This window comes from Lissotriton helveticus, chromosome 3_2 (genome assembly GCF_964261635.1).
Source record: "Lissotriton helveticus chromosome 3_2, aLisHel1.1, whole genome shotgun sequence".
Classification (NCBI taxonomy): Eukaryota; Metazoa; Chordata; class Amphibia; order Caudata; family Salamandridae; genus Lissotriton; species Lissotriton helveticus.
The window spans coordinates 32,765,069-32,790,356 of NC_136062.1; the positions used below are offsets into that span (position 1 = coordinate 32,765,069).

Genomic DNA, 25,288 nt, shown 5'->3' on the forward strand with positions numbered 1-25,288 from the left:
TTTAATATCATGAGCTGAATCTCGGCTTTCCTTTGAGACATGATCTCGCCAATACTTTCTGGATCATCCCCTGTACGGATGAAACGATATATTCTGTCTAGATCTTCTTTCATATTTGGTAAGGTGACTAGATACTCGGTCACCCTTCTTACGCGTACGGAATATAAAACCATATTATATTCGCCTGGAACTGGATCATAAACACATTCGGCAAGAGCTTGTCTGATTTCTGTAACAGACTTATTACTTTTAGGAGTACGCTGTGATGCTTGAGCATGTAATTCGAGTGCTGATAAACGTTTGTGTGGCGGCGGGGTTTGAGGAGGACCTCCTCCTGCGGCCCCTAGACTAGAATCGTCGACTGACATTCTTCGTGCTTGCAGGGTCGGTAATTGTAACGTGGGCTGAACTTGTATGGCAGGCTGACCCGGGGGTACCATAACAGGTACTCCGGTGTCTGGAGGAACGGGAAGTGCCTGATTTACAGGGACTAGCGGAGCGCGAACAGGATTTGCATATTCTGGAACTGTGTCGTCCAAATAGGACGAAATAAAAATATCAGCTGCGGTCGGTTTGTGACGTAGCTTGGTCGGAACTAATGGTGGCGGGAAATTACTGGGTGCCTCTGGGGTCGCTTTTGGCGAGCCTTCGGCAAGGAGAGGATACATACCCTTAATAAGGGCATGCCTCTGTCTGTCTGACTGTTCGGCTTTAACTTGTTCACCTATCTCGATTAATTCTCTTTCTTGGGTTCGTTCTTGGGATTCTCTACTTAACTCTGACTTTCTGACCTCCTTTTCCGTTCTTATATGCGCTTCCTTACGCCATAACTCGATGGCATCTTTCTGTGACTGTCTGGCTTTCTTTTTCCATAATGCTTCTTCTACTCGCATGATACATTCGGCATCCCATGTACCCGATACGGGCCATCTATACTTTTCTTCTAACTGTTTGGTATACTCTACCCATAAATCTAGATACAATATGGCGCTTATGCCATGTTTCTGATACATAAAGTGACCTGGACTGTCCCTAGGCGGAACAGGAACTGCTGCTTCCAGCAGACCCTTTCTAGTTTTTAACTGACGTAACTTGGAAAAGAGCGGCATTCTAAACTTGAATCGGAACACAATACAATACACGAAAAACAATAACAATTGGGGAAACAATTCAGGCATACCACGACATTGGAAATACATTAAACAACATTATAAATAACAGTTCGAACAGAATACTACCTGAAAATACTGAAAACAGAACAGAATTCTCGAGAACGGAACAGACTAGAGTTACTGGATGCACTGCTATAACAGTACGGAACATACCGGTCCCATAAAGGAACACATCAAGACCCGTATCCACCTAGGTGAACACTTCGTTTGTGAGCTTGGGTACCACCAACCCACGGACCAGAGTCAATTTAGACTGACCCTGTCTAGACACTACCCCAGCAATGGTACTCACCGGGCAGCACGGAACGGAAGGCCTCGGACGGGACTGGACTACGACGACGAACTTCGGACTTCGGACTTCAGTTACGGGTGGACCTCCGGATACCTCGGACCTTGGACTCTCGGCTTGGGCTCTGGTCGGGACTCGCCGCGTTCCTCCACCGTCTCGTTCGGATGCTGGACCGCCTCCTCCGTCTCCTCCGTGGGCCTGAGGGATACTTGAAGCAGAAATATCTGCCAGGTGCACGGTATGGTTCCGTCACGACTGCAGAGGGTCAGGGGGTCGGCGTGGCTTCACCGACGCGTGGGGAAAGGGCAAGTCCCTATTCGGGCGCCATTATGTGGTAAATAAATAAATAATACCCTATTTTTGGATGAATGAATGAATAACAGATAGCTCAATAAAATAAGAGTCAAGATTCGAGGTAGTAGGAGTTTCTGCAGGTTTATTACAGCATAAGGACAGGATCAGGACAACCTGCATAGGAACAGGATGACAGGGGAAAAGAGGCCCGGCAGCTGCCGGGGCTTGGTCTGGGATGAGCTCGCTAACATTCAATAACAAGACATTCATTTATATACATAACGCAAACACATAGCATTACATTGCAGTAGGCGTAGCAGTGGGTGGAGCAGAAGGCATGACGTGTAGCAGTCGCGAGAGATAACAGTAAAAAGAGGTGTAACTGGGAGTTTACTTAGACATGTGAAGTAAAACGTAACAGAATATGTCATGAATGGGCGGACACATAGGAGGGGGCTACCTAAGGAGCCGGGACCTCTAACCTAATGGTGCGCGAAAACTGGCAATGACGTGTTACTAGGAGGAGCTGGGGGCTACGAACTCTGTGCTAGGAGCAGAGACTAGAGTCTGGAGGGTCGGAGCGACATGTACCTAAACCCTATCTGGTATCTAATGTTTAGGGAACATGTTGATATAAACTAGAAGTCATGAGGGGAGAGGCTAACTTGATTCTAAGACTGGACCATGCATTATTCTACATGAAATGCGTGATGAAGAATACTAAATGACCATTAAATACAGTATTTCTCTAACAGGGAGACGAGAAGGCTAGACAACGACGGAAACTATTGATGCAGTTCAGTAGCTTAGGAATGCAGAGGAGGAGGACTGAACTGATAGCTGGAACTATAACATACTTTTGGCAGACTTAGAGGCAGGGCCGGGCTGCACCGGGCAGTGCGAGGCAGGAAGTAAGTGAAAGGTCGAGGATACAGGTGGGGGCTGTATCGCTCCTCAGCGAGGCTTTCAGGAGACAGGAGCTGAATCCAGGGTCCGGGCCCTTTTGAGGCCTAGAAACGGGAACTTTATAATGGAATAACGTGCACACTGAGAAACGTGGCAACATTATTTTACATAGGCCTGATATTCGTAGTATTCACGAGGACTGGAAACTAACATATTAGAGGTGGACACAACTGTAATTGCGTCATTAATCAGAAATGGGGAATAACATATGCATATTGGTCATGCATACATAACATATGATGGATGGGGCGTAGGGACACAGAACATGGCAAAATTTACTTTTCCACACAGTTGCTCCGGATTATTGGACATTGTCATGTCATCTCAGGCGCGATGTAAAGAGTGAGCTGAGGACTCTTTTGGCTCAAGAACCAACTAGCTGGTGACCCTTGTGGTTGTTTAAAGATTTAAGATCAGCCTGTAACTCAGTCTTGAGCTGGGTCAGTGACCTCGATTACAAAGTGGATGTGCCAGATGTCCCATTATGACCCCTTTTGCCTGTCTCCCCTTCAGGCGCACAGGGCATAAAACTGAGGGGTTCTCAACCCTGCCAAAAAACTGAGGGGTGACCCTAAGAGCACAGCTGCCATCCTATCAGGGGTGGGATGCTTTGGTGTGCTGGTCTGGTTTTCTGGGTGCATTGGCTCAAGTTTTTTCCCCATGTAATTGATTGGGTGTCTTGGTAAGTTGCTTTTATGTGAATGTCTGACTTATGACTGTACATTCCTTTCAGTGTGCACTTTCTTCAGTTTACTTTTGAGTCACTGTCTAGTTTGCTGGATGTATTGCTTTCATTTTTCTTTCATTAAACTGTTTGACTTGCTTGGTGCTTTTATGTTGGTGCCTGCATGCTGAGGTGTACTCTTCTTCAGTTTAAATGTATGTGACTGGCTTGTTGACTAGCACCCTGCTTTCAAAGTGAAGGTTCACAGGTTCACACTTGCTTTAGTTTACTTTTGTATGGTTGACTGCAGGTACTGTTTTGCTGGATGCATTGCTTTAAGTTACTACTTGATGCATTGCTTTCAGTTTGCTTTAAAGTAATTGCCTCTCATTTTCCCAAAGCTTTGTGAAGGCTGTTTCCCAACTGCGTGCAACTTCTTCTACTCTTAGAGCTGAGATTTTCATGAAAGTCTTATAGTCTGAATTCAGCACCTGAGCGTAATAGGACGAAATGTATGAAGCTCTGTGGTTATACTGAATAAGCAGCTACCTATGTTATGCCATCTATTAATGTAATAATTGCACTTTCACAATTGCTTTATTAACCTTCCTGCTTTCTCAAATTTGCTTGAAAATGCACGATTTTTCTTCTTTTTTTTCAAAATTTTCTTGGGGGGTGTTATCCCCGAAAAAACCCCCCTTTTGGGGTTCGGGCTCGCTCGCTACGCTCGCTCGCTACGGTGCTGTATGCAAATCACTTTGCGCCCCACCACTTTCAAATGTCACCCACCGCCCCTGCCTGTTATCATGTTCATAATTTTCTGAAGTGCATATTTAGGCACAGGAAACATTTGTAAAAGTAATTATTTACAGCATTTGAAATGAACTATGAAAATTATTTCTGTATGCTAAATCTTACTGTATCGTAAAATGTTATGCTCACAATTTTTTCTTTTTAAAAAACGAAAAAACATATGTACTAACACTGCTTTTATGGATTTCTAATTTCGAAAATCCGAATAAAGAATTTATTATTATTAATATTATAAAATACATTTGGGTCAACCTGAGAGACTCTCGTCTGGGCCTAATAGGTTGCCTCCAGACAACTTCATCTGTCCTTTAAAGAGTATCATCCAGGCTTAAGATACCCCATTTTTGGTCTTCATACACCAGTTCAGCTGACTTTCATACACCCTTAGATATCGTGTCTTCAAATGGACAAAAATGTTCTGGTCTTCAGCAAATAAAAGACAAGTTGCCATCTAACCTCAACTCCAGCTACTTTTTGTTCGATCTGTTAAATAGGGGCTTTTGATAATACTGTTACTGCACATAAATAGTATAAAAATGCAGAGGTATTATACTTAGCTTGGCTTTGCCCTGGGGTGGCTACGTTTTGGGGACGGGTGTTTTCGGAATTAGCAGTGAGAACAGGGCAGGTGCTTACACCGGACCCGGCTCTGGCGCCTTTCGGCTACTCGAAACCTTTACCTAAGGCAGATGTCTTCAAACTGTTTTAGGTTGAGCCCCACCAGCTGAATTTATTTAGATGTCGGGCCCCCCCACCACTTGACAAAAAATTCTGGAACCTGGTATTCTACATAATCGACCGTCATCCGCATTTTCCAGTCCATATCTGGCTAATAAAGATAAACACAGTAAGAGTGTTTAGAAAACTGCAGGTTTGCGAGTTGGTGTGGTAAAATGACAGAGGCTTACTACACAGTCTAAAACTACATTTTTCAAGATAAAATGTGTGCAAATTGTTACGGGTTCGCACTTAATTCTTGCGAAGCCTCCTCAAAGAGACTTCTGTGGTCAATAAAATGAATTCCATTCAAAGACTATGCTCTCCACTGAGAAGCACTATTCAATGGCATTAAAAAAACTATTTTAACTCTGGCCATCCTAAGCAGCACTGCCCCCATTCTCACCTCCCAGAAAAAACTCCCCATTCCTGCACTGCCCATCCTATCACAGCTTCTCTTTCCAAGAAAAAAAGCAGTTGACACCCTCTGCCAGGCATTGAGGTAAGCAGTTTATTTGATACACAGGCTGTATGTAGAATGTGTCTTCTCTGGCAGAGATGTTTTAAGACATAGGCAACGTGGGCTCTGGATCAGGGTCCCAGCCTTTAAGGGGGACCCCTGATAGAGCCAGCTCTGTTCTGGAGAGCGTCTTACCCTGTGTAACCCTGCTCAGCTTGCTGTATCCGGAATAAATCGTTGCAGGTGTGCATTTGGGAGAAGCAGAAGCACGTCGGGCAGGAAGCTGGAGGTATGTTTGTTGTTTGAATGAATATATGGCTACAGAAGGATTGGCGGGAAAGGCCTTAACTGTCTTCACCGCAAGTGTTCGTGTAACCTTACGTGTGATTTCGTAGTGATTGTAACTACACTACACGTTAAATGGGAATAAATAGTTGTGTGCCGCTTTACTTAAAACGGTCCATATTGTGCTCGACGATATTGTGCTGTTTATTTAATGGATTCTCTGAATATAAATGGGTATTGGAGTTCCAAACTTTTCTTAACACTCATCGAACCCTCTGAAAGCTGGTATTGCCGAAGGTATGCGCACTGAAGTCTACAGCGCCGTGGCTGCTTGAATCCGAGCGCGCATAACTAACTCATCCAGTGCCATTGTTTCCCTTGTGGTATGATATTTGTAGTCCACGGTTCATAATGGAATAAAAAAAAGACTGCGAGAACCAAATCAAGACTACATGTACCAGAATCAAAATAAGAAAGGCCGACTGGACTGCTTCTTCTAATCGGCTGCTGTTCTCTATTCCAAAAGCCCCATTTGAAATGGGTGAAGAACAGGCGCGCAACATCCATTGGATTTAAAGGGCTTCTCGTCCCCCCATCCCCCTCCCCCCTCCTGCGTCTCTGGGTGGCTGCCCGGGATGAGACAGCTTCAGCTTCGCAGGCACCCGAGTACTTCACAGGTCTTTTAAAGACCTTTTGCATGTTAATGAGGCGTTGGTGGTCTTCACCCCTTCTAAGGGCCCCTGCAGCTCCACTCTGCCTCTCCGCCGTTGGAAACAATGAAAGTGTGAAATTTTATAGTGGAGTGCGCGCCCCCCCTGAGATGGCGTCGCGCCCCCCAGTTTGAATAACTCTGACCTAAGGGAATGCGCAGGTTAGTCGATATGGGTCTACTGATGGCAAAGCATAGGGTGGCAATTTGTTGGTCAAGGGGTCCGCTTCCTACGTTTACACAATGGACTTCTGACATGTTATACTGCTCTACTCAAACGGAAAGTTATAGTGACATCTTGCCCCCCTGCAATAGACCCAAGAATTTTTGGGCACTGTACAATACATATAGGGCCAATAAAAACAGCGAGGATGGGGAGTCTCCGAGAGAAGGACTGACGTGAACGTTCCTGCCTCAGAAATGTAGTTCTGTTGTTATATTATGTGGGAAGTAGGGCGACCTCTGTACAAATAATTGAGTGCGTGAGTAGGTGTGGGATGTTGTGGTTCTGTGGGTTGCCTCATGACTATTGATATGCTGTCCTCCTGTCACCTGCCTGCGGGTCGGTGATGTACGTGGCAATTATTATGTGTTGCACTGCTTGCATATTACCCAGTCGCACTACGAACTGTAAGTTAATTTGGAATGATTGTCATTGTGAAGCCATAATAATTGAAATGTGGCTGAAGTTTATTGTACAGTTCGGATTTGGAGCCATTCTTGTCTTTGTTAAAGCGCAATGAAGTACTTAATTAAAAAAAAAAAGAATACAGAGGTATTAACGAATGACTGTGCAATAGAAACATTTGAGTGAGCATGACATTATTAGTCTAGGTTACAACCCCGCAATATAAGATATATTTATTGTGTGTGGCTCCAAGTAAGAGTTAGAATTGCTTCTGGAAATGACCAGTCAAATTGTCTGCAACATTCCATGATAATGACATCAAACATATGTATGAACTGTGTAACTATGAGTTACCATTTAGCGCAGGAAAAACAGAAATAAGCAATACAAGAGCAAAATAAGAAAAAAGCAAGGACGGGGTCAAGGGAGTAAACAAAGATGTTTGCTATTGCTCAATGCAGTACCTATTCGTTAAAACTCTGCTTCACTACATATATATCACAACGTGTACACACATAAACACTACAGACAATGGAATCATGGCCTACAGGGACATTCTCAACTCTAGCTACTCCATGGGGAGCACTTGTATCAGGAGATATAGAATCAAAGTAAAAGATATTGAGAAGTAACTTTGTTTAATAGTGCGCCTTTTGAGTGTGAGTTATGTACCCTTATCCACTGGTGTTGATCATGAGGTTGAATGCAGTTGAAGGTTACTTGGGGTGGGATCCTACTGTGGAGGTGCTCAAACTTTTTTGTAGAACAGCACTTGAAAACCTTATGGTGCTAAGCAGCCCAGTACATTTTTGACCGAGAGGATTTCATTATGGTTAAAGCGTATTCCATCACATCGCTGTTCAAGGCTTAAGCACTGTAAGTTTATGACAACTATTATTTCAAAAGGAGGGTCAATTAAGAGTTATCCTGGAAATTGCTAGTTTTCAGACTCTGCTAAACTTGCAGTTCCCCCTTCCCCTATGGAGCAAGGGAAACACTGATTGATCTTAGCTGGAGCTCCTGCTGAAAGTATTATTAGTCCCCCTAGACTAGCCCAGTGTCCAGGTCCCGAATTGCCAATTTCTGTTCCAGTAAACCAGGGGGGTAACAAAGAGAATGACCAGTCGCTCCGGATCCCGCATGGATTCCACGCGGGGGTAGGTTAGCCGGCAGAGACCGCACGCCGTTTGGGTCCCTGACTCCTTTGTGCAGGTCCCACAGGAGCAGACTGCGGGGCACCTTAGGGACACACTTAGGGTTGTACCTCTTGAGGCAGGACCGATTGGCCTGCCCACCACAGACCAAATAAATAAAGGTCGTATACGTTTTTAATTCACTGTGTAGTACCTGACACCAAGGTCCTGAGGAATTGCTAGATTAGCATGAAACATGTCGACCTAAATAGAGGGTTGTAGATATTTTCGTCACCAACATTGCTAGCGTCTATCTCCCCTCCCACTATTTTAATCAAGGGAGCTAGCCACGCCATTAAAAATCCTTGTGGACTAACTTACCTTTTTTATTCACTACCACTTTTCCACGACTACACATTCTTCTGCCCTCTCACACGCATGCACCATATGGCTGGAACAAAAGATCTCCGCTAAAGAGCCCCTTCGCGGGTGCCCGTCCGACATTGCAGCGCCAGTCTGACGAGGAACAGGACCCATATGATGAAGCACGACACCTAGCTTGCTGGGTGTGTGAGGGTTCTAGTTTCCAAGAGGGAAATTTCCCTTTCCTCTTTCCCTCTTGGTCTTCTCTGTCTACGCTTTACACACACACACACTTCCTCTCTTTAGTCCTACTGGGGAACTTTGTGCTTCCTTTTTTTACTAACAAAGAGAATGGACGGGGCCCTGACTCATCTGAAGGTGGCCTGACCTCCTGTAGTGATTCTATTAGGAATTTTAAAATTGTTTCATGGAATATAGCGGGATTACGTAACAAGTTATCTCTTCCGGACTGGAATACCTTTATTGATGATTATAATTTGTGTGTATTCTAAGAAACATGAAGTCTTGAGCCATTGTATAAGCCTGGTTATTCTTGCTTCCATATACCAGCTATCTCCTCTGGACGTGGACGCCCATCTGGAGGCCTCATAGTCTGGGTTAAGGCCGCACTTAATTGCAAAACTACCCACCACCCTTGTCCAACACCAGACTTGATGAGACTAACAATCAAGGACTCAAAGGGCAACATCACCATAGAACTTTTTAACATCTATGCCAGAGGTATGCAAGGGGGGCAAAATCTTCAACTATTTCCATTCTGTCTGAAGTGCTTCTCTCCTGCCCTTCTGACTCTTTTATTTTGATCGCCGGCGACCTAAATTGCACATTTGAACCTCTGGCGACCGATGGTATTCTGGGAACATACGAAGAGGATGCCAGATGGGGCATACCATCATTGTCGATTTCGCCAGTGAAGAAATGGTCGCCGGTGGTCATTCAATTGAATGCCCTAACGCTGGAACTTGGATTAAGAGCAGTTAATGGGCGTACTCCCTCTGATCTCTTGGGAGCAAATACATATAATAGGGTCTCATATCCGAGCAGAATGGATTACATATTGGTAGATAAGAGGTTATGGAAATATGTGAGTGACATGTCTGTTATACCATCTATTGATAGTGATCACAACCCTCTATCCCTCTCCATGTTGGAACTGTGGCAAAATACGGAGCATTATCCCAGCATCAGTTCTAGGATGTCAACAAAGGCAATTATACCATCTAACTGTAAAAGGTTTCTCAAATGGCAAAAATTCATTTTGAATGAACCAGAGCTTTAGGGGAGATCTTAAGAAATCAGACTGCTAAGCTTTCTGTAGCCTGTATGAACTAGGTGGGGCCCCCAGTGGTGGAGACAATCTATGTTGAAACAATTGACCTGATGGGCTCTCTCTTTCTGGAGGCCCCGCCCCCTAAAAAGCGCTCCACGAGCAGTAAGCCAACAGAGAAGTGGTTTAACAAGGACTGTAGGAGGAAAAAGACCACATTGATACTTGCCATCAAAACCCACAATACCGTTGAGGTACGTTTGGCTAGATTACAGTATAGACGAGCCATTATAGAGGCGAAAAGGGCATTGGAGGAATCACATTGGACTAGCCTAAAGACAGTGAGCCAGTCTAAGAATGGCGAGCTCTTTTGGGCCTTGGTAAGAAGATCCAATGGTCGTGACCCGGACCAAATCCCTAATCATATCACTGATGGGGAGTGGTTTGATCATTTTAGGAGACTCTATAAAGGAGATGAGACCATGGAGAGATGCGGGCCCTCAAGTTGCCTCATGGTATCTACTTCGATCCCCTTGGGCTCATTTGACCCCATAGGGAAAAATGAGGTGGTGGCGGCTATAAATAAAATCGTAATAGCTAAGGCACCGGGACAAGATGGTATACCGGGTGATTTATTTCGAGCTAATGCCGAGCAATGGGCCACATATTTTGCATTCCTGATCAATCCTCTGCTCGAAGGATCTCCAGTCCCAAACTCCTGGAAAGGGGCAGAAGTAATCTATCTATAAGAAAGGGTCCAGGGGGGACCCTGCCAACTATTGTCCAATAAGCCTTATTGATGCCGGTCAGAAGGTGTTTGGCAGGGTCCTCCTGGAGAGGATCATTTCATTGGCTGAGGAGAATAATATCATTTCGCAATTTCAGGTAGGGTTTAGGGCACGCACAAGTACAATAGACCAGGCCTTCAGGCTGGTACTTCAACACTGGAAGGTGGTAACCGTTGGCAAGGGGGGTCTTTATCTTGCATTTATTGATTTGAAGACCGCCGTTGACCTGGTTCCCCGAGACCGCCTATGGTTGGTTTTGCAGGAGATGGAATTCCCCCAGCCCATCTTGAACCTTCTGGTCCGCATGCACGATGGTAACTATGCCCGTATCAGACGGGGCACCCAGGAACAAATAACAGATAAAATTCCTGTGAATAGAGGCGTCCGCCAGGGATGCGTATTGGCTCCAACCCTATTCAAGTTATTTGTGAACGGGGTTGTTTCCTTTGTATCGGAAATTAATGCCGATGCTCCTGTTTTAGCGGGTGACAAGGTCCCCGCTTTACTTTTTGCAGATGATACACTGCTGGTATCGAAAACCCCAGCGGGTTTACAGAAGTTACTAGATCGGTTTTGCCTCTTTTGTAAACTAAGGGGCTTAGTAATCAACACCTCTAAAACGAAGCTCCTTTATTTTAATCCTAGTAGGTCGGCTAAATCCAACCTTGTACTTGTTGGGGCACCCCTAGAGCGCGTCAAAGTTTTTGACTATCTGGGGATTAGAATCTCAGATACATTTAAATGGCAGTCACACATTGAAAAAATGGCTTTGTGGAGGTGATAGGGAGGGAACACCGAGCCTCAACCTCTAGGCCTAATGCCCCTGCCTTGGAGATCTACGCTGCAAAGGCCGTAGGCTGTGCATTATATGGAGCTGAACTTTGGGGCTTCGGTAGCGTAGACGTGCTTGTCACAGCAGAAAATAAGTTCTTCAGAGAGCTTGTCTCGCTTCCCAGGGGAACCCCCTCTAAGCCACTTCTGAGTGACTTGGGTCGTCGCTCAATTAAGGATTTAATTACCTTGCGCCCCCTCCTTTATTGGGCTCGGCTATGGCACACCCCGAGTTAACTAGATATGCAGACGGCCTAAGAGAAGTAATGAACCTCCAGGGATCCCATAAGATTGGTTGGCTAGTAAATGTAAAAAGACTCCTCTTGGCCACTGGTCTTAATACTGCATGGGAGTCAGGGGTCTCGTTGTCCAAAGCAGAAATCAAGAGAACATTCTGGGCATGGATCGATAAACAGGAGCATGGAGATCCCAATTTAGGCAGACTGACTGACGAGTTCCGCCAGCACAAGCTGGTGCCTCGTCTCGAGCCCTACCTAGATTTCATTCAGAAACCCAGAGACAGGGCCCTCTTTATTCAGTTTAGAATGGGAACTCTTCCTGTTCATGAACGTACAAGTAAACGGAAGCCTCCCCACCAAATGTCTGCTGATTGCCCACACTGTGCAGGTGTAGTTGAAAATATTCCACACCTTTTCTTTGTATGTCCGGCTTACACTAAACCCAGACTGAAGTTTTTAAAACGCGTTTGCCGACAGCTTGAGATCAGGAATCATTCTACTGCTCTCAGAATCCTCCAAGCAGATGCAAATACAACCTTAGCTTGTGGGGTGGCAAAATATTTAAGCTGGGCTTGGTTGATAAGATCGAAAGCTTTAAGATGAATTTGTATGGTTATCAATTTTTAAGCCTTTATCAAAGCTGTTATAGTTTAATCCATTTTTACTATCTCATTGTAATAATGATTGTTAATGTAATTCTTTTTTTCACCATATTTATTATGAAATGTGTTTTTAATTGTAAAAATGCTTTTAATATATTATATATTGAAATAAAGCTTACTTAACTTGACTTGACTACTGCTGAAAGAAAAGGCGACCCAATATTTTTATTACTGAGTCACGGCCTATCATATATCAAGAGTCTAACCAATTTTGGCGATTTCTTACGATTCATATTTCCCCTCACTGCAACTACCATGCTTTGCATAGCAGAAACGAATAAACATTGGCCCCGTTGTGCAGCGAGTTTTCTTAACCAGTGGTCTCCAAAGTTCTAATAATCAGAGCCTGGGTTTCAGTCACCAACTGAACACTTCTTACAAATGTTTTTTAGAGAGAGGCCAACAACAAAGTTGTCCATGTAGTCGCGGCTAGTACAAAAACCAATACACCACCGATTTTTGACAAACGCAGCGAATATTAGGAATGGTAGACATGTCTCCACAAGAGTCTAATACTATCCCAATATTCATTCTTTCTGACTATTCCCAATATTTTCCCCTACCAGTGATACGGAACAGCATCTTGATTTTTCATGGTCTTCAATAGCATTCCACATATTTTCCACCATTTTCATCTGTTTAAAGAGATTTTTACTTTTGAAAATTTGTCTTTGATTGAACTGAAAATAATTTTTGACAATCGCAAAGATGTCAAATGTAATCTCTCTAGAGTATAAAATGATGGTCTTGAAAATTTTTCCAAATTGGAAAATGTTATCATAAAGTCTGTTGATTAGCGCGGGGGGCATGGTTATTCAGAATTTCAAGAACTATGGCTAAGAGACTTTTAGAAGGCACAAGACAGATTACTACAAAACACTCACAAGACCATACTAAAAAAATACAAAAAGAAATTAATGGCTTAACAAACAAAGGATTCAATAAATCTTGATTTAGTGCTAAGGAATATGCATGCCCTAATAAATCAAACTACTCATTTCCAACACTCAATGCTTTGCCTAAGATTCATAAAAACAATTCAAACCACCAGGAAGGCCAATTGTAGCAGGGTGTAACTCCATTTTCAAGCCCCTAGCTGAATACATTGACTTTTTCATCAAATCATATGTATTACAAACTCATATCTTCATTAGAAAGGGCATGGCTGTCATCAATTAAAATGAAGGTTACACATACGATAATATGCTTGATTTGTTGGTTAATATGGACATCGAAAATGTGCATACTAACATTCCACAAACAGGCGTTTTCTCCATTATTAAATAACCTTACAAAACTGACCAAGATCAGGCCAAGTACCCACTGATTTCATTGTGGATAAACGATCCATTACATCCAAACACAACTATTTCATTCACAAAGACTCCATTTATGAACAAGGAAAAGGTGTAGCAATGGGAGCAAGTTTTTTTACTGACATAGATCACCTTTATGTGGCTGATTTCAAGGAAAATTATATTTATTCTGCCAATAACCCATATCAGTCCAATATTGGAAAATGTCAAAGATACATAGACAATTCTTTCTATTGATTTTTGGGTGGGTCTGAATCTATCCTTAAAGACCTTCACACATAGCTCAGCCAGTGCACAAAACTATGACCTTTATTTCACACTTGAATCGTCGAACAAAATGATCAGTGTTTTACACCTCAGTATTTAGGAGGAATCGGGCTTACTCTATACAGCCTATGTACGAAACCCACAGCATACAGTACATTGTTAAAACAGGGCAGTCACCATCCATGAACTTTGAGGGACAACTTGTCATTTAGTTAAATTTTAGGAATTCGGAGCAGTTGTACTAAAATAACGGACTACTTCTTTAAAGAAGGAAAGATTAGTAGTTAAATAATCACTCAAAAGCGCCCTAGTATTACAATCAAGAGTGCCTCCATGAAGCAAAGGACAAACCAGAAAAGCCAGGCTTCACATGTGTCACCACTCTGGCCTCGCTCTTCCTTTGGGGTACAGTATTTTAACCCTCAATAGGGAGTCTGGAGGCGGGGGCATAGCTGTGATCTTTAAAACTTGTTACAGCTGTTTATTTATTAAGGAGGAGGTGGCTGGTTGCGAATGTGCCCGCTTCTCTATCTCCTTTAATGCACATTTCTCCATTTCTGGTGTACTAGTTTATCGCCCCCCAGGATCCACTTCGGATTTTAAACCAGCCATTATCGATGCCGTTAGCTCCCTGGCGCTTAAGGCGTCGAATTTCTGCCTCATCGGGGACCTTAACATTCACTTTGACCCCCTTAATGACCCCGAAATTAGTAGCTTGCTTGCCGACTTCGCTGCATGCCAATTAAAACAGTTGGTGGTGGGCCCCACCCACTTGGCCGGACATCTGCTTGACCTGGTTTTTTCCAACATCCCTTCACTTTCGGTTAAGACACTCTTGCCCGATGAGTTGGACTTACCACTTTTTAGTCACTCTCTTCATCCCGCTTTTGAAGATCATACCTAAAACTAGCCTCAAAGCTACTTTGAGACGTTGCTGGCATCCTCCCCCCCGCACCCCCCCCCCTTCTATTTTAGCTACGTATCCCAAGCTAGTTTATAAAGCATTCTGCGACTGGATACTCCATGCTTTAGACTCTTTGATTCCAGCCAAATGGTCAAAGGGTCGGTGTTCGAAATCTAACCCCTGGTTCAATGACGCCCTGGCGGTTTTGCGTAGTTTCTGTAAGAAGCTAGAATGAGCCTGGAGAAAAACCTACTACCCTGGGGCAAAAAAGCTGTACCTGGATGCAATTAAATGCTATCATAAGGCCATTCATCAGGCACGTACGGCCTTCCTTACCAACGAGATTAAGTCCAGCAAAAATCCGGTCAAAAGCATCTTCAAAATACTTAATGACTTTAAAACTAGGAAAGATCCTTCCACTCCATGGATCGCAATCTGAACAACAATGTGAGGACCTAGCCACTTTCTTTGTCCAAAAAGTTGAATCTATTTATAAATCCTTTGTCACTGGCCCTACGGATTCTGCTACCACTGTTGTTCTTCGGCCTATCATCACCCTGGCTGCTATCCCTCATATCTTCCATGACGAATTCCTTATTTTAAGTAAGAGGGATAAATCAGGTTCCCCTGTTGATCCCATGATAGCCCAATTTAGAGACGCTCTACCTGTTCTACTGACTCCATTATGCCAGATCATGAATGCATCTTTCACTACAGCAACAGTGCCCTCGCCATGGAAACAAGCTAGGGTGGTTCCTACAAATCTACATTAGACCCAACTAAACCAGAAAACTTTCGTGCCATATCCCTCCTGCCCTGGGTAGCTAAAATTGCAGAGGCCCACACTAATAACATTCTGTCGGTCCATCTGAGCAACATTGGCGCTTTAGATTGCTCCCAGAAATGTTTCCCCCCGGGTCATAGCACCAAGACCGCGCTTGTAGCGGTGACTGAACACCTACGGACCATCTTGGATGAGGGACAGACTGCTGCCCTCATCCTGCTCGACCTTAGTGCCGCGTTAGACACGGTCTCTCACATGATTCTCCTGCACCGCCTGGAGGAGGTCGGGTGGTCGGCTCGGCCCTGGAGTGGTTCTGCTAGTTTCTTTCTGACGGGTAATTTCAGGTCTCGGCCCCTCCTTTCCTCTCTCATACTCATGCCATCAAGCAGGTAGTTCCTCAGGGCTCAGCTTTAAGCCCTGTCCTGTTCCACCTGCATGTCCAACCGCTGGCAGCGGTGGCAAGGGACTCTGGCCTGACCATGATCTTGTATGCCGATGATACGCAGTTGGTGGTGGCCCTCTCTGAAGACCATACTCGGGGTGCAGCACATTTCCAAGCTGGCCTTGCAGCAGTTGCACACTGGATGACCACCAACTGCCTGCAACTCAATGCCAGCAAGTCAGAAGTGCTGCTGATGGGCAAAGACAAGGGGCTCTGGAGTAAGCAGCGGTGGCCGTCATCTCTGGGCAGTGCCCCAACTCCTAAGTCGGCTGTAAAAAAATATAGGGGTGTGGTTCGACTCGAATCTTGGGTTTCAGGAGCATACCAAGAAGATTGTTGGCACTTGCTTTGGTCTCCTCAGGGGTCTGAGACCAATGCTGGGTTTCTTCGACCCACCCACCCGGCAGCTGATAGTCCAAGCCACCATTCTGTCTAGGTTGGACTATGCTAACTCACCGCTGTTAGGAGTCAACAAGGCAGAAGTCATGCGCCTCTCACGGGTTCAGAACGCAGCTTCCCATGTCCTATTGCGGCTCCCTAGAAAGTGATCTTCGGCGGGCGCATTGCAGCGCTTGCACTGGCTGCCTATGCCTCAAAGGATTCAATTCAAGGCACTTTGCCTGACCTTCAAAATCTTAAAATGGTCTTCCCCTGAGATCTTGTCTAATCTGTTGAGCCCCTATGTACCCACACGCCAGTTGCAGTCGGCTGAGCTACTCCCGGCTTCGGTCCCTCGGGTGAACCGCACCAGAGCTGGTGGTCGGTCCTTTCGGTACCTTGCCGCCAAACTATGAAATTCCCTCCCAATACAGATTCGCCGGATCAATTGCCTTTTGTCTTTCCGTAAAGCTATCAAAACCTTTCTATTTCCTACCGTATAGCTTCTGCGCTCTTCTGATAAGGCTTGAGCGCCGGGACGCCTCTTTGCTGAGGCAGCTGTCGCGCTATACAAACTCACCTAATAATAATAATCAATAACAGTAACCCCCATATCAACTCCTCCTCGCTTCACTCTCTTCACCAACTCTGACTCATGTCTCCAACCACTCCATGTCCCTTCTGTACCTCATCCATATCCACAAATCACATAGCATCTTACCCCGATATCCTCTGGCATTCCAGTCATTCCTCCAGCGCCCCACATCATTCAATCTCCCCCCACCCCCGAGGGATGGGTGTGCCCGCTCTTGGCCCCCCTACCCCTCCAAAGTATCGCCAACCAGGGAACCCCCTTTAGGGCGGTTACCTGCCCCCCGCCCCCTTCCCAGGCTCCATACAGTGCATCTTTCAACCACATCCACTCACACATTCCTGCAACACCAAATCACCTCATTCCACAGCTTACTGACCACATCTCTCATCTCCATCATATAATAAGCATTCCCCAGTCTTGAAAGATGCACTACGTCATCCCTGAACAGTACCGGTTCCTCAAGTCGCAGTTCAGCGTGAGAAATAACCTTAATGTCCTTGTCCCCACAGAACAGTCTCATCGCTCTGTTGAGCTTCCTCCGGGCCTTTTCAATAGCCCCATGTTCCATTGTACCCCTCCATATTTTCCTGGGGACAAACTCAGTCCAGGCAATGCAAGTCCCTGCAAGCCTGTGCTTTAACACCTCCAAGTCCCTCTGCATCAGCTGTAAGAGCGCCAACCCCGACAGCCGAACCAAATTATTCTCCCTCAAGTGTATGATCAGTTAGTCTGGTCATCCCTTCTGGGGAACCATCTTTGCGAGCCAGGGCAATAGTGTCCCCCATCGGATCATCCCTTTTCCCTACCAATGCACCTCATGCTGTGGTCCTTTGAGTCCCAGGGTACGACTGTACACCTGTTGCTCCGCATACTTGGGTGGCGAGTGAACGAAGGAATGCCCTACGATTCAAGTGACCGTCTTGGCCCCCGGTCCACCCACACAACCTACGAAAGAGAAATACATTAGAAGAAATCAACACAAATTATCAACCTGCTATCCCGCACCCTTATACTCCTCACTTCCGCACATACCGCTCACAGCACCTAGACTTCCACCTCCCAATCTGCCAAATTCTATCCCAAGACCACCCTAACCGGGCTGCCGCTGTCGCAGCCCCAATGCGGAAAGAGTGAGTCCCAAAACCATCTGGCTCCATCCCCAATCGCCGCAAAGCCATGCGCAACACCGCCAATAACTGCCAGTCACCTTCGCCCCAGATCTATGACAAAATATTTCAGCTTTCGCACCCTGCGAGGCAGCCAAAAACATCCTCCATCCAGTCACCGGACACACACCCCCCACCCGTCTCACACAGCCAGACCCACTTGCCAGGTCCTAACTGATCCATCTTAGAGTGCCCCAACTAAATCCCCAGATGCCCCCATCCATCCTGATCTCCTCAGACCGCCTGCCACACATCGACCTCGTGCCCAACAACTCAGACACCCGAAAAGCCCCCAAAAACATCTAAACCATGCACAAACGAAAAACCTGCACTTCAAAGGAGTCATAACAACAAAATGGCAAGACCCCAACCAGCCGAATCAACAAATCAAACGTTATTGCCTCCCGCAACACCCCTCCGCCCCCCGCCTCTCTGCCCCAACCTTTGAGCACCCTACTGATAATCACATCTTTCGTAGGATCAAACCCCAAAAAGAAAACTACAATAAGGACACACCTGCCAATTTTCCAGATATATTCGCAGCTGTCAGTCCCCTGTCGATGCAATGCAATACAAACTGCAGCACCCCTTGCTCCACCGCTGATCGGTCACCCAAAACAGAATCCTCACGCCAACCCATAAAGGATCCAAATTCCGCCCAAGCCAGTCGGTATGTCCTTCTCGTGGTGTCAGCAATAGATTTTTCAACCAGACCTATCACTCTCACTCCCCCAAGGCCCAGAAGCCGTCCGGCAGCTCGGTCTTGCACTGATCCGCTCCTGGTGCCAAACGCCGGAACCGCTGCCACTGTGAACGAGACAAAGCATCTGCAATGTCATTATTCGCCCCAGGGACATGCTTGGCTCTAAAAACCACATTCAATCGCAAACATTTCAACATGAAGCTTCTCAGCAATCTCAACACTCTCAGGTCCCTGGTCCTCTTTCGGTTAACCAGCTCAACCACAGTCATATTGTCCACATGGAAAAGCACCGATCGGTTCTAAAACTCAGGCCCCCACACTTCCAGTGCCACCAGCAAGGGAAAGAATTCCAGAAAAGCAATGCTCCGCCCCTGCTTCACCCAATGAGCCGGCCAGCTCTCTGTTCACCACCTGCCATCCCAGAAAATCCCAAAGCCAGCTGCCCCGGCTGCATCAGAGTACATTTGACATTGCCAAACCGCCCTCTCATCCTCAAAGTCCAGGGACACCCCGTTGAAATCCGTCAAGAATGTCAGCCACGTCCTCAAGTCCGCCTGAACCCCCATGGAGATCTCGACCCTGTGGTGTGGAAGCACTGCCCCCAACATGACCATGCCGTGCCGCCTGCAGAACGTCCAACCCGCCCTGAACACCCTGCACGCGAAATTCAGGAAACCCAGCAGCAGCTGCACCGTCCTCAAATCAATCCTCTTCTCTTGGATCGCACTCAACCGGCACGCCTGAATATCCGTCACATTTGCAGCAGCGAGCTGAGCCATCCAGTGTATGGAATCCAGCTCAATCCCGAGGAATGTCAGGCAGCAGCTGGGCCCAGCTGTCTTTTCTGGGGCAAGGGGACTCCAAAGCGCCGCAACATCTCCTGGAAATGTGATAGGGTCCTGCCAAAGTCCTCAGAGTGTGACTTCCCCAAAAAGAGGAAATCGTCCAGATAGTGAGTTACGTCCTGATGCCCGCTGATCTGTGTGAAGGCCCACTGCAAAAAGGTGCTAAACAGTTCGAAGAGCACGCAGGAAATAGCACATCCCATGGGCAAAACCTTGTCCAAGTAGATGGCTCCCCCGAATTGCATCCCTAGAAGTGAGAAATCCGCGGGATGTATTAGCAGAAGGCGGAAAGCCGACTTGATGTCCCATTTTGCCAGTTCCGCCCCCGGCCCACACATCCTCACCAGGCGGATCGCATCGTCCACTGACGCGTAAAGCACCCGCGATTCCTCCTCAGCGATGGAATCGTTCACATATTGCCCCTCCGACCACGAGAGATGGTGTATCATCCGAAACTCACCCTCCCAGTGGAGATATGATTAGGTCATCAGCCGGCCAGTGGCTAAACGGGCCAGCTATTCTCCCCTCTTCCACTTCTTTCCACAATTTGGCAGCCACCACTCCTGGCAACTCCTTTGCTGACTTTAAATGTTCTGCCCATCTCCTCACTCTGGGACCCTGGTAGCCCACCCGAAAGCCCTTTGTGAAACCCCACTGAATTCTCAACGCCGCCGCCGGATCCGGGTAACACGAGAGCCACGGGGCTATTGCCTCCACCTTAACCGGTGTAGGCACCCTTCTGTCCAGCCTGTCCCCTCCCTTTCGCGTTGCACCACTGGTCCGAGGGGCTGACCAGTGTAAGGCATTGGGTAAGGGCATGCTGCCTCCCACCCTTGGAGCACTCCTGTTTGAACTTACAAGGGTAGCGGGAACAGTAGCCCCAGTTGTAACTCCAAAATGCCCCTGTGTTATAACTGCCTGGCTTGGTGGACTGGCTGGCTCCACTGCCCTCTGCGTCATTCCCCCCCAGCCCAACCGTGGGCGGGCCGTGGCAGAAAGGACCGATAGGCCACCATCCACTGCATCCACAACTCCTGATCCACCTCCCCCCACTGCTTGTCAGGATTAGCGCTAACCCTAGCCCTGATCTCCTCATCGTAGCTCAGCCAAGCAAACCCCCAAACTGCATTTGGGCCTTCCTAATAATGCCCATGTACTTCATCAGTGCTATGGCCCTATCCTGGTGCTTCTCACAGTAAATACTAGCGTAAATGAGAAACGCCGAAGTCCAATTCTCCATAGTCACCGGAACCCTGGGCCGCCTAGTCAACTCCCACTCCTCCTCCTTGGAACCCTGGACATTTTTACGCTCCACACCGCAGGAGCATGACGCCTCCATAACTTCTTTGAGTCTCCACCTTTTCTTGGAGCACCCTCTGGCCCGAACGGGGTGCACAGATCCGTGACTGTGTCCACGTCGATGGGTTCGCCCTTGGCTTCAGTCCAGTTGCCGGATTCTAAATACATTTCGACATCGGTGCACAGCACTTTGGGTTACCACCTTTAGTGTCTTAGACAGGTCCACCGACTCCGACAATGGCATCATGGTCTGGCCTGCTGACTTCGATGATGGCCCTGCTCGACCTGCCACTTCTTTTCCACTCCGATACTGAGATGTCACCTCCTCGGCGTCGGATGGGGCGGCGATGGAGCTGCCTGTTTCTTAAGTCCTCCCTCCTGGATTACATATTGAGGGTCATGAGGATGGAAGTAATGGAGAAGCTTTGGAGTTTGGAGTTTTTCCATCCCATTTCTTAACCTCCTATAGAGTCTAGTTGATTGATTGGCATAGGAGAAGCTAGTGGCTTGGAGTTTTCCCAAGCCTCTGGCCTCCCATCACCTCCTGGTTTGGCTACAAAGGCGAGCTCCTCTCTAGCAGGTATTCTCATGTGAGTTTTAGCCATTTGGGGGGTTACGTTCCCCACTGTGAAAATGACGACAGATCTATTAATTGATGTTCTGTATCAAGGCCAATCTGGGGTAGAGCCGTTGATTCCTTATAGTGAGACTCTTTTTGATGTTCTGTTGGGGGCTTGGGCTAAGCCTGAAACTGGGACCCGTGTGGATCTTTCTGTTTCTCACAGACACCGGCTGGCTCCTGGAGATCCAACAAGTCTCTTTAGGCATCCAATTCATAATAGTTTTGTGATTCAGGCTGCCTTGGCAGCCCAAAATATTGAGACGTTCCCTGCTGCCCCCCAGAAAGAGAGTCCAGGAAATTAGATACCTGTGGCAAGCTATTTCTCAATACTTCTTGTGTCCTTGGACACTTTTGGCATGCCTTTTGGGACTCATTGGAGGGCCTGCTTCCCTCCCTTCTGGAAGAGACACTCTTGTCCCGCTGGTACAGGATGGGCAACAAGTAGCTAAGCTGGATATTCACTGTCACTACTCATTCTGTTAGTCGGGCTATGGCCTCTTCAGTAGCACTACATTCTTGTTCCTGGTTGCGCTTCTCAGGTTTTTCAGAGGTTGTACAGGCCACCTTGATTGATATGCCTTTTGATGGCGCCTGTCTATTTGACGTGCATGGTGACTCTGCTAGCTGAGGTTCCGAGATAGTCGGGGGGGTAGCAGATTCTTAAATTGCCTTCTTTTATAGAAGTCTTGTGGTAGGTTTGTGTGGGGAAATCTCCATTTTTTATTTGAATGTGAGCCATTCACAGGCTGGTGCCTTTTGGCTTTTCTTTTTAAACTTCCCTTTTCAAGGTGATACCCAGTGAGGTATTCCTGCTTGCTGCAGGTACTTTTATTCTTTTTATTCTGTCAGCGTCAGGGTACGTATTTAGTTCTCTAGGACTTTTTATTTTGTAACTTGATGTATACCTGTTCGCATGTGTTTCTTTCCAGTGTTTGTACCTGAGCACTTATTCTATTATGGGTACTTTGTGTTGTGCGGATGCACTGTCGCTTTATTCCCTGTTCTGCGGGGACCATCCTGGTATGTCTTGTGGGCATTTTAAGATCTGCTTCTGTTGTTTAATATCCCTCATAGGGACTTCAATTTACCTGCGTTGATCACAAAGTGTTTGTGACTTCCGCAGCACACCAGTGTGATATTAACCCCTCTCCCGCTGCAGTCACCATGAAAATTATTTATAGCCACAGGGCATTTTTTTCCCCTTATTGCTATTTTTCTTTCCATTTAAGTAGTAATGAAAAGAGGGGCATGCTCTTTGACCTGTGTAGAATATTATCTGGGCCTAAGACCTTTTCCATTGCTATCTCAAGTTCTTTCTTATGCTATGACTCGGTGGGCATTGGGTATCAAGGCCCATCTAATGCAGTGTTCAGATCCCAACACTGCCACAAGGTGACCTTGGTCTTGTTCCACTGTCCTTGCTATTTTTTCTCTGTTTCATCCCTGAGAGGTTATTTCTTGTCTTATCTGGAGTACTTTATGTCCCTTTCTTCCTCTTGGCATGGTTTATTTGCCAATTCTAATTACAGCCATGGCATTTTCTTACCGTTCGGTTGTTCTTCAGGTGTCACCATCTCGGTCCTCATTTTTGCCAGTGTTGTGGCCAAAATTTTCATTTAAGGATTTCCGTCTAGAACATGTGTCTCTTGGATGATCTAGTTCTATCTTTTAGTTGATTGGTTTCTGAGGAAGCTTGAGTTTCCATGCTATCCTTTCTCTTCATAGCTGTCAAGGTTTCAGATTGCTTATGTGTGAACATTTTTAAATTTTAGTGCAATTATGAGTGACATTTCAACCACTATGAGTGACAAATCCTCGCGAGCAAAACCAAGCAACAAAGTCCATGGGAATGGATAAATATTACAAATTATACCCTTTTGAGTTGTGAGAAACTCGAAAAAGATCTTTAAACTGCTGCAGAGCACTTCCTATTGAACACAAAACATCTTCTTTTCATAACTAGGTGCATTTTGTAATGTGGAAATTGTATGTGCATTCATTCTAATAGGAAAAGAGAAAACTATTAATCTCAGCATGCTACGTGTTTAGGATTAACAGTGTTTCACAGTGTTACAATTCACATGAAACAAACAACAGGAAGCAGCTACGGAGAGCCACATTATCGTACTTGGTGTTAAGTGACACTCCGAGCCACCCTCTGACAAAAAGGACATTTAAAGCCTTCTCCCCACCACAATAATAAGAAGCTCCAATCAGGCCTGGACTGGCCAAAAAGCAGCAGCAAATGCTGCTCAGTGTGCACATTCACCCTCCTGCCATTAAGAAGAACCTGAGCCTGACCAGGGTTGGACTGGCCTGTTTGGATTATTGCCTTCACTATTGCTCACTGTTACTGCAGTTGATCCCAGGTAGGGTCCTACTGTACCAGTCACTAAAGGGTTTCCACCAATCTTATTTTTACTGGCATGATCAGTATTGCATTGTCCTGGCTCGGGTCGAACAAAAAAGCCAAGATTTTTCCGCTCATCAGTGCATACTTTGCAGTGTTCTAAAGCTGCGAAGTTAAAGAGAACTGCCTCATAATCAAAGTAAATAAAGACAAAGTCCATTGTGAAATGTATGATCTTATGAAGACAAAGTTTTTGTATAATGTTGTCATGCTTAAGCCTTAAATCGACATGAACAAATGGCCAGTATGGCAGTATTTAGCAACCTTACCAGAGTGTGGGAAACGCTGAATGTGCCAGAATGGCTCCAGTGCTGCTCTCCGAGTTGTCTCAATTCAGTGCTGCTGGCGTCCATAGCAAGGCAGGGGCACAGGAAGGGGCTCTTTCTCGGGGCACAAGGCAGTTGCAAGGCGACCAGCCGCAAGGCAGGCATTAGTCCAGTTTTTCTAAAGTTAGTGGCCTCAGTAGTCCTGGAAAGTTGCTACAGGGAGAGGCAGCGCTCCCAGGATGCTTGTTTCCGGTCCAGGGAAGACATGACTTGGCAGTTCGGACTGGACTGTTCCCATGAGGCACAGGGTCAGACTGATTTGCATATAGCCAGGTCTGAACTGGGGTGGCCGAATGAGCTAAAGAATGGTGATGGATTAAACCCATATCAGTCGACTGGGGGTGAGTGTTTGATTTGCTCAAACGCTCCGTCCATCATCCCCTTTTGTATCGTTTTGTTCGCCCTTAGTGTGGCAGGGTATGCTCAGACGTGAGTCCCTTGCTCACTTGGCCACTGGATTCAAGATAGCCTGGCTGATGAGGATTATGGATCCGAAACCGGTCCCAGGATGTTTGTTTCCGGTCCAGGGAAGACATGGCTTGGCAGTTCGGGCTGGACTGTTCCCATGTGGCACAGGGTCAGACTGATTTGCATATAGCTATGTCTGAACTGGGATGGCCGAGTGAGCTAAAGAATGGTGATGGATTAAACCCAGATCAGTCGACTGGGGGTGAGTGTTTGATTTGCTCAAACGCTCCGTCCATCATCCCCTTTTGTATCGCTTTGTTCGCCCTAAGTGTGGCAGTATACTCAGACGTGAGTCCCTTGCTCACTTGGCCACTGGATTCAAGATAGCTTGGCTGATGAGGATTATGAATCCGAAACCGGTCCCAGGATGCTTGTTTCCGGTCCAGGGAAGACATGGCTTGGCAGTTCGGGCTGGACTGTTCCCATGAGGCACAGGGTCAGACTGATTTGCATATAGCCATG

The 25,288-nt window shown here is 46.3% G+C and overlaps 1 protein-coding gene across 5 annotated transcripts in view; it reads left to right on the top strand.

Moving 5' to 3' along the window:
• Window positions 1-25,288, top strand: part of ATP8B4 (ATPase phospholipid transporting 8B4 (putative)) — a 4,589,528-nt gene that overhangs the window by 421,639 nt on the left and 4,142,601 nt on the right. The window lies entirely within an intron of this gene.